The 17,412-nt window shown below is 37.9% G+C and overlaps 1 protein-coding gene across 3 annotated transcripts in view; it reads left to right on the top strand.

Moving 5' to 3' along the window:
• Positions 1–17,412, top strand: part of BBS9 (Bardet-Biedl syndrome 9) — a 2,479,230-nt gene that overhangs the window by 45,696 nt on the left and 2,416,122 nt on the right. The window lies entirely within an intron of this gene.

The raw sequence follows: 17,412 nt of genomic DNA on the forward strand, positions 1-17,412 counted from the left end.
ATAACGTAGAATTATTTCCTCAATACTGTAGGCACGTGACAGTCAAAGGCTAGATTACTGTCTACATATGTCCCTAAGTTCCTGACTACTGGGTCAACTGTTAGAGGTGCGCTGTCAATATGATAGTTACCAGGGGTGGATGACTTCCCAAAGGATAGTATTGTGCATTTCTTGGCATTTAGTGTTAGTCCATGGCTCTGACTCCAGTTATGTGTCTGTGGCAGCCCCTTCTGGACAACATTTGTGTCAGTGTGAGATTGAATGACCGCTCCTAATTTGCAGTCATCTGCAAATTTAGTCTGCCAGAGACCACTGATAGTGTCCTTGACTTCAGAGAAGTAAATGCCAAAAAGGAGCGGTCTAAGGATTGTTTCATGAGGGCATCCACTTGTGACTGGCCTCTTTGTAGTGGTGGACTCCTCAATGCTAACTTCTTGGCTCCTGTCTGTGAGCCAGTTGGCTATCCACGGGCTGACATACTAGTTCATAGGTTTATAGGTAGATACTAGGCTGTTGTCCCTAGGGCCTATATAAGCCTAGCCAAAAAGGTACCCTGGCTTTCGCCACCCAAGAAAATTATTTTCCTGTGCCCCTGTTGAGCAGAGCCACAGACGTGATCCCCGGGGTGAATTTCCTATCTCCCATCCAATCATCAAGATTTTTCTTGAAGAGTGCTAATGAGGAGCTTTGTTTGATATAGATAGGGAGTTTGTTCCAGAGGATGGGAAGTCTCTGTGACAGGAATCTATCCCTCCAGCAAGTTGTACCTAACCTCTTGAGTTTGTTAAAAATGCCTGGTGGGGGTATAGTGTCAAATGCCTTGTCAGGTCAAGGTAGGCAGTTTAACCATTTTTCCCTCCTTCGTTGCTTTGGTTACCTTCTCAAAGAGGTCCACCAGGTTAGGTAGGTATGATCTGCCCTTGACAAACATCTATGTTGATAATTTCTATGATAATTATTTCCATGGCTTTACATATAAGATTAGTGAGACTTCTGGGTTTGTAGTCTCCAGGGTCTGTAGATTGCCCACCTTTGTGCAGAGGGAGGTCATGTTTCATGCTATTTAGAAGGCATCCTGGGATGATGTCTGGACCCATTGATGCAGTGTACTTGGTATTAGAGAGAGCATTAAGGACCTGTTCCCTAGTGATAGTAGGAGGACTTGTATTTGATGGTATTTCCGGAGGGAAGGTTGAGGGGGAGATGAGGGTAAAGTTGGGGCTGAATTTATCTGCCCAGTGGTTTGCTATCTCTTCTGGCTCATTATAGGTGGTTCCATTTACACTGAAATGTGCACACAATTGTGTGTTGCCTTTGAGGTTGTGGACAGAGCTAAAGTATGCTTTGTGGTTGTTCTAGGCCTGGGAGCCCGAACTTGACTGAAATTTGGCTTTGGTAGACTTTTTATTTGTCCTCTGATTTTTTTTGTTTAGTTTGAGTGCTTTTTTCCTGCTGTGTGCTGTACCTCCTAAGTTTTACCATAAGTTTCTTCCTTCTGTTATACAGCCTATTGATTCTGTGATTCCACCAGGGTGGCTTAATTTGAGTTAGTTCTGTACTTCTCTGTGGTGGGTATAGCTCCCTCTATGCAGCTATTAACATGCTTGTACAGGGTTTCTGTGAACACTTCTGCATAGGCTGCAGTGTTCTTAGTGTTTATGAGGGCTTGAAATTTTGCCAGGTTATCACATAATAGCTGGAAGTTAGCCTTAGGGCCATTCCTGAATATTCCATGGACCTTACCAGGGAAGATATTACAGTAGTGGGATGTGCATGACTCTCCCATATTGGTGAGGACCAGACCCAGTATGGTTGCACCCCTGGTTGGTGTATTGGCTATCTTGTCCAGGGCATTTGTGTGTACAAAATCTAGGAATCTCTGTGCCTGTATGTTTGATGTTGTATAGGATTCCCAGTTAATAGTGGGGTAATTAAAGTCACCCATGAATATTGTATTGGGTTGGATGGTTAGTGTTTCTAATAAGTTTAAATACATGGTATAGGTTTCCTGGGTCATATAGAGGGGCCTATAGCTTGCATGGAAGTAGTACTGGATTTTGCCAATGGTGATTTGAACATGGAGCAGCTCAAGTGCATTGTCCTGTTTGACCAGGCTTGAAGTATATTTAGTTTTGATGTACTCAGAGACACATCCACCTTTAGTTCCTGCCTGTGAAGTAGCTGATCTAAATTTGTAGAAGGTATAATAGCCTTGCACTGTTGGTATGCTCTTTGTGCCTTTAAGCCATGTAGCAGTGACTGCACAGATGTCAGCATTCTCTAGGGAGAAAGCATCTTCTATGGAGTGGAGTTTTTTGTTTAGACTCCTAGCATTTAGCAGTAATACCTTCAGATTTTCTTGTTTTTGACTTGCTGTGTTGGAAGTAGTTTCAGATTGGCATTGCCTATAAAAGGCACCATGGAGGAAGATAGCTTTAGCTAATATTCAAAAGCCTAGAGGGGAGAGGTGCAGACCATCCCTGCCAAAGCAGCCTGGCCTGTTGAACATCTTCTTCCATGCTGACAAATATTGCACCCCCTTAGATTGACACCAGAAACCAAGCCAATTGTTAGCATCTGATGATCTTTGTTTGTATTGTGGCATTATCTTTGTAGAATGTGAAATGCTGCTCAATGCTAGGCTCACACCAGACTGGGATGCATATGCCTCTCCAAGTATAGTCTAGGGAGGTATGTCTCAGGTCATGTACTCCTACATGGATTATGACTGAGTCCTATCATAGGATCATAGGAGGTTATATAATCTAATGGCCTTAGGGCTCTTACAAGCCTAGCCAAGTTCTACCCTTATTTCCACGATCAGTACCAATTGCCTCTGTCCAAGAAGAACACAGGTGGAACCCCAGGGGTGAATTTAAGGTTACACATCCAATTGTCCACATTGCATTTCAAGAGGGCCAGTAAGGTGCTCTGTTTGACATGAAATGGGAGTCCATTCCAAAGGTGTGGTAACCTCTGGGAGACGAATCTGTCCCTCCAGCATGTTCTTTTAATGTCACACACCAGGTTCAGGTCTTTAGAGTGAGTAATCCATGTACCATTTGATTTGCGGGTATGCAGCATTTCCAATAAAGATTGCCTTATATGCAAGACATAGATCACCTCTGAGTAGTCTGTGTAAAACAGAATAAAGTGACAGTGATTTCACACAATCCACAGAAGACAGATGCTGAAGACCTTGAATTATCCTTGTGAGGAACCTTTGTGGTCTCAGTTGCTTGGAAAGCTACATACCAAAAGGGGCATTGTACTCCATTATTGGCCTGATGAAGGGAGAGTACAGAGAGGGTATAACTTCTTTTTTTTTTTTTTGTTTTTGGATGCAATGCCCTTACCTATGAGATGAGCAATATAGAATGCCCTTCTTACCACTGTGATGACATGGTGATCAAAGGTAAGGTTGCTGTCAACCTGTGTGCCCAGGTCTCTCACCAGTGAGTGTGTACTTAGGGTTTTGTTATTGATGTAGTAGTTAGCAAGAGCATTGCACGGGATGATAATACTTTTTTTTTTTTGCATTGAGGTTAAGGCCATGACTTTGGCACCAATCATTTGTTTGTGTAAGACAGTCTTGTAGGATGTTGATATCATCTGGAGATTCTATGACCACTTCCAGTTTGCAGTTATCAGCACATTTTGTTAGCCACAGACCTTCAGTTTTAGCTTGAACTTTGGAGAAATAGATTCCCAGCAGTAGAGGTCCCAGGACAGATCTCTATGGAACACCACTGGTTACAAGTCTGCTGTTGGAGGTGGATTCTCCTATTTTGAATATATGGGTTCTATCAGTGAGCCAGTTAGCGACTCATCTAACAATTAAAGGGTTGATACCTAGTTCTTTTTTAATTTCTCCAGATCTTTTGGGTTTCTAATACCATGAGGGGAATGAATCCTGTTCCTAAGTCAGAGTATGAAATTAGTATTGTTTCAATCTTTGATGTTTCAGTCTTTGATGTCAGCCAGAAGTGCTCTATGCAGCAGCTGCAATGTGCCCAGTAATGCCTCCTTCTGCAATTCATACAGAGTCACATGTATTGGTAACGTATCTAAGTATGGTTGTAGATTCTTTTTTATAAGACCAGTTGCTCCTACTACTGTTTGGAACTGTCTGGGTATCTTTCTTCCACATTGCTTTCATTTCTGCTTGCATATCCTTATATTTTATGATTTTGTGCCTCTCTGTACTCAAGACACTGTAGTCATTGATTTCAATGATCAATGCTACTTTTGTCTTCTTTTCATGGACCACTATAACTGGTTTTCCTAACATCTATCTTTTGAACTGTTGGTAATGGGTGATTCCATGTGAAGTAGACTTCATCATTTTCTATGATGCATTGTGGCTCATGTTTCTAGTGTTTTCAGTCACTTCAGTACCATAATGTTTGCACAGTCCCCAGTGCAACAGTCTTGCCACATTAGTATGCCTTTCAGTATACAGTTCTTCTGCCATTATTATGTCACAACCAGCAACAAGGTGTGCGACTGTTTTCAATTCTGTTTTACAAAACCTACATTTGTCTTTCTCTCACATGTTCAATAAATTTTGTAAACCAATGTGTATGTAGCCCACTGTCTTGGGCCACCAATATTAACCTTTCATCTCTTGGTTTGAATTCACCTCTCCTTAACCATTCTTGCCTTCGATCCAGATCAACATGAGGTTCTTCCATTTTCTGTACTTGTAACTATATTTATGCATTTTTCACATCTTGCCTTCTCATCTGATCCTTCTCCTTATATTCTTTCTTTTGTTTTTGGTACATTCAGTTGCTACATGTTTTTATATACTTCTGGTTTGATCTCCGTTCATGCTTTATGCCGGTATGCTTCTGCTAGACTTAGCAGGGAAGTTATCTTAGATTTATTCTCCTCATGTTTCGAAACTTTCACTACATTTGGGACTTGAGGTCAGCAGATATGTGTGTAGTCTCATGACTGCAGATTTGTACATGTAATCAATTTCAAGGAGGCACATACTTCCTTCAGAATGGGGAATATATAATCTTGGTATTCACTGTTTTTTTGTAAATCATTTGGTAAAATGAAGCATTCTTCTTGTTTTCCTGTCTAATCTGTCCAACACGTTTTGGGGCCAATCAGTCACTCCAAAACTGTAAGTTAGGACAAGAAGAGCAAATTGGTTTATAGCTTGAATTTTTTTTTTCCTAGATGACAACGCTGTTTTCAGGATTAATTTATGTCTTCTAAAATATTCCTTAAGTTTTATTCATATTTGTTCATGTTTTATTGTTCATCCTTCATTAATTCCCAAATATTTATACACTCCCTCTTGCTCAAGTTCTTTTATATCACATTCTTGTCCCAAACTGATGTTTTCTTGATGATGCAGTTTTTTTCTGCTTTGAAGCTTGCTTTTGCACATTTATCAAGACCAAATGACATTCTTGCATCATCTGATTTTGACAACTTGCAGTTGTGCTTTCAGTTCCTCATCTGATGAGCTATACAGTTTTAAATCATCGACAAAGAGAAGATCAGAAGTCTTTACACTTTGTTGTTTTCTACGAGTCAAATTACAGCCATGGCCTAAGCTGTTAAGCAGACAGCTTAATGGGTTAAGGGCAAGACAGAATAGCTGCGGTGACAGAGAGTCACCATGGAATATCCCCCATTGAATGTTTATCCCTGGGATAATAAGTTGTCCTTTATCATGGCTTAAGGCTTAATTGCAGAGTGGTCTGCCACTGTTTCATGGTCACTGTCATGTAGTCAGTCAGTGTAGGGTGTATCTTATACATTTTAAGCACTATTTTATCTATGAATATGGGATACTATCAAATGCTTTTTTTGTAGTCAATCCATGCCATACTTAGATTGTTCCCCTTTTTACAGTTCTCCACTATGACTTTATTTAACAAGTGATCCTTTGTTCCATATAACTTTCTTTTATTGCCATTTTGTTCTGTTGCCATAATTGAGTTTTCTTCTAAATGTCTATAAACTCTGCCGGCATCAATTCCCGTGTATAGTTTATATGTTTTTGGAAGGCAAGTTATTGGTCTATAATTTTTAGGGTAGCTTGCAGGTTCACTCTTAAGTAGGAGAATTGTTTTTCTTGTCAGCCAGGTTGGTGTCTGTTCAAGGTGCGCATATAAATAGTTCTTACTTATGACTAAATCTTCATGCAAAGATGCTAATACTTTTAGGAAAAAGGAAATTCAAAAACGGGTCAGGGTGCAGAGAGGTGCAGAAAAACTAATCAAGTAAAAAGAAATGCTGCACTTGACTTACACAACTTAAACATTTATTCAAACAAAAGAGAAGAGAACGTAAGCGCTTTCACGACTACTGTTGTCACTTCATCAGACAAAGAATGAGCACCAAATCATTCAATTTAAGTAACACAAGTAGCAGTCAAATGATACTTAACGGGTGTAGCTAATAAAACATACTAAAAACTTAAAATCATAGCGTAACAATATACAATGCTATTAAAATTATTAAAATAGACCTATATACATAGTAAATATACAAAAAATATATGTATATATAAAAATCTAGATAATACAGCTTAATTCCTATGTTTAATGCCTAAGGCGGCGAGACTTCAAAAAAGGCTTTAAAGATGTCGAGCCATTTAAACCAGGCTATCCCTCAGCATTTAGTAGGAGAATCCATTTTTGCTCTACACTTTCAAGTCTGATTCTCTAAGTCACCACCTCGTATGTTCGGACATATAACTTGGATAGCTAAAAACTTAAAAGTATGTGTACAATCAGTCTGTTTAACACGATTAGCTAGAGCATTATTTTCTTTGAGGTTGTTAATGTCTCTAATATGTTCAAGGATTCTATCTTTGAACATTCTATTTGTTTTGCCTATATAAAGTGCAAAACATTTCTGACAGAAAGAAAAATACACTAAATTCATAGTGCGACAGTCAACATATCTCTTACTCGTAATAGTAAAATGTCATAAAGGATGAATAAAAGTAGTACTACTGTAGATGTATTGACATGCAGAACAATGTCTGCATGGAAAGGTGCCAGTTCGCATAGAATAAACAGGTCAACTAATACTTGCTTTGTTACAAAAATGTTGTTTCAAGGACTTATTGTTCCTAAAGGAAAAGGATGGAAAACTGCCAATCTTATCCATAAGTCCAGGTACCTCCTGTAATATATGCCAATTATTTTTAATAATGGAGGTATATTGCTCTATATCACTTGAATACTGAAATCTTCAGCTGTAGTTAAGCTATTTGTTTCATTGCTCTGTGTAGCATTTCTAAGGTATGGTCTACACCTATATCCCCTTTGTGTCCATGTGTCCTCTATGGTTGTTTCAATCTCTTTCCTTGAATAACCTCTATATAAAAACTCTTATTTAACAATTTCAAGTGCCTTTTTGGCTTCTTCATCCTGATTATGTTGTCTAAGGATCGTATAGACTTGTCCTTTTACCACATTTCTAGAGATATGCCTCAGGTGCATACTTGTTTTATGTAATAACACATTTTTCCTAGTAGGTTTCCTATATATACTACTATCTAGCCCATTTAGCTCAGATTTCTTGACCATAATATCCAAAAAAATAAATTTCATCTATTGAATAATAGTAAGTAAACCTTAAAAAATCAGTGATGGTATGTAGATAGTTCACAAAACTTTCAAGTTCAAATACATTGCCCTTCCACAACAAAAAGATATTGTCCATAAATCGGACGTACCATAGGATGTTTCCAAAAAAGGAATTGGCTTCTGATAGGAGAAAATGTTGTTCCCAGCATACTAAGGCTAAGGTGGCATAGCTGTTGGTACACGCAGTGCCCATAGCTACACCAACTTTTTGTAAATAAAATACATTTTCAAACACAAATTTATTTTCCAGTATGATATCCAGCAAACTACAAATAAGTTGCACCTTAGTATTATCAAAGCATCTGTTGAGGAACCAGGTTTGGTTGTTAATATCTCCTCAGTAGTATTAAGTAAAGAACAAATTGAACTTTTGAATAAAGGGTTGTCCTTTATTCCTGCAAAACGGGTCGACCAGTTTGAAATGCTCAAAGATCTTTGGCTTCTAGGTAGGAGCCTATCCCTAAAAAATACTTTTGCAGACAAGAATACGTTTAATAATGCTGATGCCTCTCATTTTAATAGACCTAGCATGTTTGTTCCAGTCCCATATCCAGGAATACAAACTTTTATTAATGTATGTGAAACTGGTTTTAGAGAACTTTCTTTACAAAATATGAAAAGTGGCTTTTATAATATGACTAGATATGAAAGCAGGGCATTTAATGAACTAAAGAAAATGCATTCTTTTGAAATTAAACAGGCAGATAAAGGTGGAGGAGTAGTAATACCTGACAAAGACTTGTATCGGAGTCAGATGAGATTATTACTACAAGATGCCAATACTTACCAATGCATTTCTAAAGTTGTTAATGGAGTCATGGAAAAGGTACCTTTCTTGATTTTTGATTTATTAATGACTAACTTGATAGATGAGAACTTGTTTAAATATTTTAACACTGATAACCCGCTTATTCCGAGACTGTATGGGTTGCCAAAAATACATAAAAATCTCAGTGCACCACCCATGAGACCTATTGTCTCTGGTGCGGGCTAGTGCACTGAACCACTGTCTATCTCTGTTGAAAGCCATTTGCATAATTTGTTAGATGGATGTCATACAATCTTGAGGGACACTCGGACGTTCTTGGAAAGGTTGCACAATAGAATAGCGACTATTGACTGTGATTATATGTTTGCTACTATGGACATTTAATCACTATTCACCTTATCCAATACATGGGGTATTGATATGATTAGGGAATTTTTGACCCTCAACAGGTGCTTTGATAATACTAAGGTACAACTTATTTGTAGATTTCTGGATATCATACTGGAAAATAATGTATTTGTGTTTGAAAATTGAATTTTATTTACACAAAGATGGCGTAGCTATGGGCACTGCATGTGCCAACAGCTATGCCAACCTAGCCTTAGTATGCTGGGAACAACATTTTCTCCTATCAGAAGCTAATTCCTTTTTTGGAAACATCCTATGGTACGTCCGATTTGTGGATGATATCTTTTTGTTGTGGAAGGGCAATGTATTTGAACTTGAAAGGTTTGTGAACTATCTGCATACCACCACTGATTTTTTTTAAGGTTTACTTACTATTATTCAATGGATGAAATACATTTTTTTGATATTATGGTCAGGAAATATGAGTTAAATGGGCTTGATAGTAGTATATATAGGAAACCTACTAGGAAAAATGTGTTATTACATAAAACAAGTATGCAGCCAAGACATATCTCTAGATATGTACTACAAGGACAAGTCTATAAGATCCTTAGACTACATAATCAGGATGAAGAAGCCAAAAAGGCGCTTGAAATTGTTAAACAATTTTTTATATAGAAGTTATTCAAGGAAAGAGATTGAAACAACTATAGAGGAAGCATGGACACAAAGGGGATATAGGTGTAGACCATGCCCTAGAAATGCTACACAGAGCAATGAAACATAGCTTAACTACAGCTGAAGATAGGTTCAGAGTAGTTTTTCAGTATTCAAGTGATATACAGCAATATACTTCCATTATTAAAAAATAATTGGCATATATTACAGGAGGTACCCGGACTTATGGATAAGATTGGAAGTTTTCCATCCTTTTCCTTTAGGAACAATAAGTCCTTGAAACAACATTTTTGTAACAAAGCAAGTATTAGTAGACCCGTTTATTCTATGCGAACTGGCACCTTTCCATGCAGACATTGTTCTGCATGTCAATATATCTACAGTAGTACTACTTTTGTTCATCCTTTACGACATTTTACTATTACGAGTAAGAGATATGTTGATTGTCGCACTATGAATTTAGTGTATTTTTCTTTCTGTCAGAAATGTTTTGCATTTTATATAGGCAAAACAAATAGAATGTTCAAAGACAGAATCAGTGAACATATTAGAGGCATTAACAACCTAAAAGAAAATAATGCTCTAGCTAATCATGTTAAACAGACTTATTGTACACATACTTCTAAGTTTTTAGCTATCCAAGTTATATGCCCGAACATACGAGGTGGTGAGTTAGAGAATCAGACTTGAAAGTGTAGAGCAAAAATGGATTCTCCTACTAAATGCTGAGAGATATCCTGGTTTAAATGGCTCAACATCTTTAAAATTTTTTTTGAAGTCTCGCCGCCTTAGGCATTAAACATAGGAATTAAGTTGTATTATCTACATTTTTATATATATTTTGTATGTTTATTATGTTTATAGGTCTATTTTAATAGTATTGTATATTGTTACGCTATGATTTTAATTTTTTAGTATGCTTTATTAGCTATACCTGTTGAGTATCAGTTGACTGCTACTTGTGTTACTTAAAATGAATGATTTGGTGTTCATTCTTTGTCTGATGAAGCGACAGCAGTAGTCGTGAAAGTGCTTACATTCTCTGTTCTTTTGTTTGAGTAAACGTTTTGGTTGTGTAGGTCAGGTGCAGTATTTATGTTAATACTTTTAACCAGAAGTTAGGTACTGCATCTGGGCTTCGAGTTTTCCAATTAGAGGCTTTTCTTAACTTTGTTTCACTCTCCCTGGTTGTTACTTCATCATATTTCATATCATGTACCTTTAAACATCTTATTCTACCTTTTACTTCTTTTGTCTAGCATCTTTGTTATTTTGCACAGGATCTTTCTTCATAAATACTTCCCCAAAATGTATCTATGTCTTCTTTTTTGGTGGTCTTTCAGTTCCTTTTACCCTGTTTCCCAATTCTCTACAAAACATTTTTGGGTCATCAATAAATTGCTTATTTTGTACTTTTCCTTTATATTTATATGTGTATCTTTAAAGTTTTTCCACTTTTGGTGAGATTTTTCGTTTATTTGCAATTGTGCATGATAGGTTTGATCTGTTCTAATACTGCACATTGCCTTTATCACATCTATCTTTCTACGTATTTTTGTTGTTCTGTTTCCTCTTCTATACTCCTCCAAGAGTAATACTTCTTGTCTCAATTGTTTTATAGTTTTCTTTGTCTGATACTTCCATGATGGTATTCGATTTCTCCCCTTCCTTTTCCTCAATACCCTGTGTTCTTGTGACAAAATGTTTTCAGTTATCAGTTTAGCTGCACAGTAATATATCCTGTTTACTTCTGTTCTATCACATGGATCTCTGTGGACAGTCAATTACTGTGTTCATTTGTTTCATCAAACTTCTAACATTTTGGGTTTTATTGACCTTCCACAGTCTATTTCTTTCATGGATCTTAATATGTCTATCCATCTCTACCAAATCAAGCAACTCTTCCCTTAGCTCATTCTCTTCTAAACTGAAGACACACATTTTTTTGTTTTTCCATTTCCTGTGGGCATTCTATAGAAAGTTCTATAGCATCTTCCTGTGGCACATTCTCTTCAGTTTCATCCCATGCCATCCGTTGCTCTGTCATATGGGAACTCACTGGCCTATCACTCAAAACTAGTGACTGCATCAGAGTTTCCACAGTTTCCTGTTCCTTCTGTTGCTGTCCAGCTTCAAGTGAACATTTATACTGGTTTCCTGTGGAAGGCTCCAAAATATCTTCATATGGCATCTGACCATTTGCTTCCCATTCCACTGGTTTCCCCTTAATTTGGATGTTCATTGCTCTATCCTCCTGTGGTGTTTTCTGAATTAGATTTTCTACACTGAATCCTTCACTTCACAGGTAATCCATAACCACAGTTTCTGTTTCTTTAACGTCTCCATTACTAATCTCCTTTTCTACTTTTCCTGTTTACCTTCTTATTTTTTGTATTGTAAAGTTTTCCTTGTCTGGATTCCTTTGCATGTATTTCTCTTCAAATAACTTTGGTGCTTCTCTTTTTTGTACTGATTGGTCTTGCTTTCTTCTTTGCATAGATATTACAGCATATTAAATATCTTTTTCTTTCCCATGTCCATATTTGTTCTTCAGATGTCTCCTGATCTTCCTGTTTGCCCTTACTGTGGGGACTCGTTCCATCATGCTGTGATGTAACCTGTGTTAGACCTTCTACACCAACTCCTTCACTTTGCAGGCACTCCATAATTTCAACATCTGTTTTTTTAACTTCTAATTTACTAATCTTCTTTTCTACATCCATTCTTTGTGATATTATTTTTCATTGTGAATTGTTCCATATCTGGATGCCTTTTCCTGTATTTCTCTTTGAATATCTTTGGGACTGCCTTCTTTATATTGATTAATTTGGTTTTCCCCTTTGCATAAATATTGTACCATATTGGCTTTCCCCTTTGCATAAGTATTCCACCATATCAAATTTCTCTTTCTTTCTCAGGTCCAGATTTCTTGTGCTTTTCTAAAATCTCTAGGTTTTGTTGTTTATATTTTCGCACTTCCTCAGGTGCTTCTTTTTCCAGACAGATCAAAGTTTTTTTTTTTTATCTATACACAGTTTTTCACAAATCTGTTGTATTAATGAACGTAAGTTTTTATTTCTGGCTTCTGACAGTTTTTCTTCTGGAAGTATTTTTTTTTCTAATTTCTCTCTTAATCATTTTGTATATCTTGCGTCTGGAAATTCATGGCTTTTCGCATAATACTAACAATATATAATTTCCTTCTTATCATCAGTGGTCCACTCTATCATCTTTATGTCTGTACCTAGCTGGGTGAGTTTGTCAATGATGCCTAAGTGGGGGATCGTGTCAGACACCTTGGCTAAGTCTTGGTAGGCTGTATGCACAGATTTCCCTTCATCCAGGGCCTTGGTGACTGTCTCGAAGAAGTCCACAAGGTTTAACATGCATGATCTTCCTTTGACAAATCCAAATTGAGTAGGATCAAGTATTTGGAGCTTACCTATATCTTTTTTTTGATGAGGTCCATGATGATTTGCTCTATGGCCTTGCAGATAGGGCTAGTTAGGTTAATAAGTCTATAGTTCCTAGGGTCAATGGAAACACCAGCTTTATGCAAGGGAATAATGGTGGCCATTTTCCATTCACCTGGGAAAAAGCCAGTGCTTAGGCTATGAAAAGAGTACCCAATGGTGTTACTAATTCTTGTTGGAGCCCATGTTGGACGCAACGTGGCATGTTATCAGGTACCACAGATGCTGTGTTTTTTGGCCTTAGACAGGTGGTAGAAATGTTATGGGGTATGTGTGGTGGGGACAGGGGAGTGAAGTTTTCACAGAACTTGTCAGCTGTTGGCTAACAGGTTAGCTATGTCCATACGCTCATTATATATCATGTTATTAACTACCAGTTTGGCACAAATCTGGGCCCTTCCTTTTAGTTTACGGATGTAACTAAAGAATGCCTTATGGTTGTCCTTAACTGAGAAAGCTAATTTGGATCCGTAGTTTTCTTGGGATGACCTCACAAGAAGTCTTATTTGCTTGTTTAAGTTGAGGAGGGAGTGTTTCGAGTTTAGGGCTCTCTCCCTCTTACTCTTAGACAGTTATTTCTTTCTCTTATTGTAAAGCCTGTTAATAGAAGTTGTCTACCAGGTAGGTTTGCTCTTCTTTGAGGAGCTTGTTTTGGTCCTGTTAGGTTTGGCTGAGTCAGTGCAGTTATACAGGTGTTTGTATAAAGTATTGGTGTAGAACTCTGCATAGTTGCCAGTGCCATCTGAGGAGGGAGGTGCAGTACAACTATTTATACCATTTTGTAAGAGGTTATAATCTGCTTTGGAGAAGTGTTTTAGTTTATTTGCTGCTTGAGGGAGGGGGTCGGTGTAATAGTTACTTTGAATTGATTTGTGGTCAGGTCTCACTAGGGAAGACCTCACAGTGGGGCTGCTACAGTGGTCCCACATATTGGCAAGCACCAGATCCAGGATGTTGGCAACCAGCTGGTCCAGTGCATTGGAGTTAACAAAGTCGACGAACCTCTGGGCAAGTGAGTTATAGCACGGGTAATTTACCCAGTCAGTGGATGAGTAGTTAAAGTTGCCCAAAACCAGGGTGTTCGGCTGTATCTTGATAGACTCAAGTAGGTCAAAATAGAAATAGGTAGAGTGGGTGTCCTGATTCATGGAGGGGGTCCTGTAGCTGGCAATTGCTTGAATAGGTGTCTATCAACAGTTAATTGCACCTGAAGTATCACCAGGGAATTCTACTGTTTTTAACCAATCTAGAGGTGTATTTATCTTTAATAAATATCGATACCCTGGCTTCTTTAGTTTTCACACCTTCAGTTTGTGGTCTTAATGTGTACAAGGAAGTGTAGCCCAGTATGGTTGGGGTGCTGGCCACAGCCTTGAACCAGGTCTCTGTGACTGCACAAATGTCTAAGTCTTTCAAGGTGAGGACTGTTTCCAGTGAGTGCAGTTTAATGTTAAGACTCCTAGCGTTTAGCAGCATAACCTTAAAGGGACAATCCCAGTGTTTAAAATTCTGGTCCACAGTAAAGCTGACCAATGCCACACCTACGTTTCACGTCACTCACTTTCCTCACCCACAGTGTCCTTTTTCTTTTCAATATCCTGTAGTTTCAATCCCAAATCCTATTTTGTCTCCCAGTTTCAACTACAGGATGGTTTTATGGTCCTGTCTCAGACTGTTCAATTTTTTGTCTCATATTTTCCGTCCATTTTTCGTATAGGTGGCAAACTAATGCAAAACCTGTTATTCTATCAACTTTCTAAGTTTGCCAGATCAGTATTTAAAAACATTCTGATTTCTTGCTCTAAGATGCTGAGAGTTATGGCAGGGTTTCTTCACTGCTTTGCAAATAATCCCTACAGTGATCATTTAGTTTTTAGTGTGCTCATTCATTGTGGTTTATTTCTACAGTAGCCACAATGAAGGATTGTTGTAAGCTTTATTTTACGTATTTCTTGCTTTAAGAGGCTGAGAGGTGCGGTATTGTTCCTACCTTGTTTACTAACTACTCCGTGAATTAATACTTATTTTTTGGAGTGATCTCTCATTATGGTTGGTTTTCCCCTTTATTTCAGGCATTGTTCAAATTTCTTGCTCTAAGATGATGAGAGGTACGGCAAGATTCCTTCCCTGCTTTGCAAGTAATCACTACAATGATAATTTAGTTTTAGTGCGATCGTTCATTGTGGTTTATTTCTACAGTAGCCACAATGAACGATCATTGTAAAAAAAAACATTTACTGTCCAGAGCAGTTGTTTCCTGCTTTATTGTAGGCATTTTTTGATTTCTTGTTTTAAGAGGCTGAGAGGTATGGTATTGCTCCTACCTTGTTTACTAACTACTCCGTGAATTAATACTTCATTTTTTGGAGCGATCGCTCATTGTAGTTGGTTTCCCCCATTATTTCAGCCATTGTCCGGATTTCTTGCTCTGAGGTTCCTTCCCTGCTTTGACACTACTCCGTACATTAATAGCTTAGTTTTTAGAGCGATCGTTCATTGTGGTCCATTTCTACAATATCCACAATGAACGATTGTTGTAAAAAGAAAACTTGTAATGTCCGGAGCAGTTGGTAACCGCTTACCAGTAGGTTCTGTTCAGATTTTTTGCTCCGTGAGGATGAGAGGTATGGCATGGGCTACCTCTGAACTGTACATGATTTTTGCAGAATGTCCGGATTTGTGCTTCGTATTTTGGGTCCGTTTATCATAAAATTGTGCTTTTCTAGCAAATTAGTGGCAAATCAGTACAAACTGGCTGAAGAGCACATTCCTGTTTTTGAATATTTATTCACTGAAACCATATGATCATACTACAGTGCTGGTAAGGGAAAAGGTAGTGTTGCTCAGCGATATAAGCTGAGAGGTGACTATAGGCCAGCTTCTGAAAGACTTCTACTACAGCAAGAATTACAGAAATGGACTTGAAAGTTTGAAAAGCAGAGTAGGTTATTAGTTTTGGAATGTATTGCTTATGTTTATCTTTTTTCAAGTACTGGAGAATATATTTCTGCATAGGCAGAGGTTGAATATGGCTTTAATGTGGGGGGGTATTTGGCAAAGGCTATTATAAACCATGGGTGGAGGTGATCTCAGCCACGGAGACCATATTTTGGTAGACTGGAAGTTCTGTTTTTATTTTCCTTCCTTTCAGTTGCTTTGATGAGAAAAGTTGATGAGGTTGAGATAGAGAAGAGGAGGAGAGAGAGCAGGAAAAGGGGAGGGGAGTTGATTACCCCAGAAGAAAATAGCTTTGTGTCCCTTAGGGTCATAGGTGTGCCTTAATACTTTTTTGGGTATATCATAGGTTCATAAGTAAGCACTAGGCTAGCTGCCTTTGCTGGCCATTTTAAGCCTAGCCAGTTTTTTTTCTGCTCAAAATAACCTATTCTAATTGGTTGTAGATTGGCCTTACCCATCCCATGGTTGATAATTATGTATTATCCCTAATAAGAATAACTGGGATCATACTATAGATAATTTAAGGGGACCCATGCATGGGGTAAAGCATTTAGGAGCTGTCTCTGTCCATTAGTAGTACAGTGGGCAGTCCTAGGATACATTTTTTTCTGTTTCAATTCTATAGATTTAAGTTGTGGTTGAAAATGGACAGGAATAAACTTTTTTTTTAATGTGGATGGGGAGTCTGTTTCAGTCCAGCAGTATCCCTTGACAAATATACCCCTCCCTCCAAACCATTCTGTTGATGTTGCAGAAGAGGCTAAAATCCATAGACCAAGTATCTCTTTTATGCCATTTGACTTGCTGATGTGCAGTAAATCTATCAGTAATGGGTCAGAGGATGCCTTGTATGCTAGACACAGGTCACCTCTTAGTCTGTAGGATACTGAGTATCATACCTTTCAAGCTCTCCGCACAAGAAATCTGGCCAAAGCCAAAAATAGTGGGGGTACAGATGATCAAAAATAGGGACAGATTTTAAATACTGCTCCTGTAAATTTAGAAAGTAAATGTTTATTTTTTGAAATAATAAAGAGTCTTGGTTTTAGACAATTTCCAGCTCGTGTTATAACTTGACTTGGACCCGTGATACAAACTACAGCAATAGTTTTGTACTTGTGGATTATTCTTGGTTGGTTGGCTGTATTAGTTTTTTGTAAATTTAGAAAGTTGTTAGAATAATAGGTTTTGCATTATTATATATTTTCTGAAGGATGCAAAGTCTGAAACTGAAATGTCTGTTCATGATTATTATTTAATGACCTCAATCCTCGATGATTTGCCAGAAAACCACCAATTTTAATAGTAACAGACCAAAAATATGAGGCAAAAATCTGGACATTCTGTAAACATTTGGACAATTGAGAGGTATGCTGAGTAGAGTGACAGGGTTTGGGATTAGTCCATGTAGGACATGTTCTGTAGGCCTTGTATCCTTTTAGTAAGGTGCTCCACTTGTTGCATGTGTCTGGACAGATACATGCTAAAGGGGGTGTAATATTCAATGACTGTCTTAATGAGGGTTGAGTAAAGGGAGACAATGACATCCCTAGATCTACAC

The sequence above is a fragment of the Protopterus annectens genome, chromosome 3.part0, assembly GCF_019279795.1.
Source record: "Protopterus annectens isolate FY-2018-M chromosome 3.part0, PAN1.0, whole genome shotgun sequence".
Taxonomy (NCBI): Eukaryota; Metazoa; Chordata; order Ceratodontiformes; family Protopteridae; genus Protopterus; species Protopterus annectens.